Below are 2,500 nucleotides of genomic sequence, written 5' to 3'. Positions count from 1 at the left end.
ATGGAGAGGAGAGAAGAGAAGACAAGAGGGGGAGGAGAGGAGAGAAGAGGGGAGGAGGTGTGAACCAGTGCTGGTTGTTAGAGATAATGAGAGAAGAGGAAAGTGAGAGAAAGCCAGGGGGATGAGTACCCTGGGCGAGAGACATTGAGGATTAATTTATCGTTCACAAGTTATGATTGGCTCTCTCCTGCTGGCCTTCCTGTCCTCTGCTGGCCTCTGAATCACCTGTCCTCCTCCTGACCAGCCTTCATCATCCAATCACAGCTCCCCAGGCCCCCAGCCTGACCACCCTACAGCACCTTAGTGTCTTAAGGGCCTCCACAGAGATCTATATAGTCTTCTCTCTCTTCTTTGCTGTTCCTGATTGTAACTTCTCTTGGGATTTCATGCAACCATACTCACTCACACACACACACACACACACACACACACACACACACACACACACACACACACACACACACACACACACACACACACACACACACACACACACACACACACACACACACACACACACACACACCCTACTTCCTCCTACACTGGGTAAATCATCTGAGGAGCATCTCTGCACCTTCTGGAATGTTCTCAGGGCCTGTGGGTGGATGACGTGATGAGTTAGGGATACATGAAGGTAAGGAGAGATGAAGGTAAGGAGACATGATGAAGGAAAAGGAGACATGAAAGAAAAGGAGATAGCAGTTGAAGTAATCAATCTTCAAAGTGTCTTCAAAATTGTAATTAAATCAAACTTTAATTAAAGAGTGCTTTGCGTGCAAAACAGGGGAAACAACACAGCAACTAAACAACATGAAATGAGTTTTAATAACAGTCAATGTACGTACTAATTAATCGTCTGTATGAGCATGTGGAAAATATAAAACATAAGCTTACATTAATTCTGGTTTACACCATAGCGTGTACAACAGACTAATTGCAAAGTTCTGACTGTTTTAGTCCATACGGAGACGGTTAACCACCACGGTGATTAACAATACGGTGCTGGGAGATGTTCCCAAGCATTCAGGGTTTAGTTGAGCTGTTTTACAATAAACATGACCTTCAAAGTTCTTATCTTTAAAAAACAGAAACATTGCAAACCAAGCAATTAGTATCGGTATTAGTGTGTGTGTGTGTGTGTGTGTGTGTGTGTGTGTGTGTGTGTGTGTGTGTGTGTGTGTGTGTGTGTGTGTGTGTGTGTGTTTTTGAGGAAGCTGTGGTTAGATTGGGTTGGGTTGGGTGGATCCCTATGTACCGAGAGAGAGAGAGAGAGAGAGGTTCGCTATGTGGTATGCACTATGTGGTCGATGATTCATGCCAAGATATTACATGTACATTGATATTGTACGATGAATGAATGAATTCTAATAAAGTGAATACCAATCCACTCCGAATACCAGGAGACAAAAAACATCAACTCTGGCTGGTAATGTATTGTGCCACCATCCAACTGCTGAGTTCATAGTAACCAAAGGCTGCAAAATATCAATGCTCACGGTTTGCCTAGGGAGGTTTCCGGTTCCTCTTTTCAGCACTTTCATAACACCCCGTTCTCTCCCCCTCCCTCCCTCCCTCCCTCTCCTCTCCCCTTCTCTCCCTTCTCTCTAGGTTTCTTCATATGGTTTGAAGAGTTTCTGAGCTGCAGACCTGAGACACAGACTTCCCCGACCCCACAGATGATGACCGCCAGCCAGAAGAGGTATTTATCGAATGGCCACACGTTAGACTAGCAGGGGTACAGAGGCTCGCACTGCTGATGTCGTAAATAAATAAATGATATGATATATAAATGATAACGAAAGCATGAAGGCTCATCATAGGATGAGGGTCAATTCTAATTTTGCCAATCATGCTAATCTCAGAGCAGATTCATGTATGTATGCATATATTAATGTGTATACATATACTTGATCACTGGGCTACTTCTTTGTATTTGACATTGCATTTACACACCTTAACATGCTGTGAAGAACTGGCACTGGGCCACTTTATAACTTAACATAACGTCATGTTGGTCCTGTTTGTCTTTACTTTAGCGTTTACTACTGGGATCTAGCACTACTTCCTGAGCACTATTTTGTATTTTTATTGTATTGTATTATATCCAGTGTCTTCCACTGCAGCTGTGCTGTAACACAGGTATTTTCCCCTATCTATCTATCTATCTATCTATCTATGGTCTCCCCAGGGTGTATGCCTTGGATCTCGGGGGGGTGACGTCCTGCCTCGTCCGACCGCCAGCAGAGACCTCCTCCTCTGGGGAGGAGGGCTTCAGACACAGGTCCTTCTCCACCTTCCACCCTTCCGGCCGGCCCTCTCTTAACACGGGCGCACGGCTGCGATGGTCAGCTGACTTCAGCGGGGGCGGAGCTCCGCAGGTGGTGGTGGTGAGGAAGAGCCGGGCCCGCCCTGAGCCCCCGCTACGCGGCGTGTCCCTCCCCCTCCGCTCCCATTCGTCAGTGCCAAAACGCCACTCCTGCCCCCCCCTGATGCGCCCCCT

General features: G+C 46.5%; 1 protein-coding gene across 1 annotated transcript in view; it reads right to left on the bottom strand.

The window, feature by feature from the left end:
• LOC311355532 (ras-related protein Rab-26-like) overlaps positions 1-2,500 on the bottom strand; it is a gene marked incomplete at both ends in the record, with an annotated part of 57,908 nt that overhangs the window by 5,026 nt on the left and 50,382 nt on the right. The gene's annotated exons all lie outside the window — the stretch shown is intronic.

This window comes from Micromesistius poutassou (genome assembly GCF_964030765.1).
Source record: "Micromesistius poutassou genome assembly, chromosome: 11".
Classification (NCBI taxonomy): domain Eukaryota; kingdom Metazoa; phylum Chordata; class Actinopteri; order Gadiformes; family Gadidae; genus Micromesistius; species Micromesistius poutassou.
This window is presented reverse-complemented; position numbering and strand designations above follow the sequence as displayed.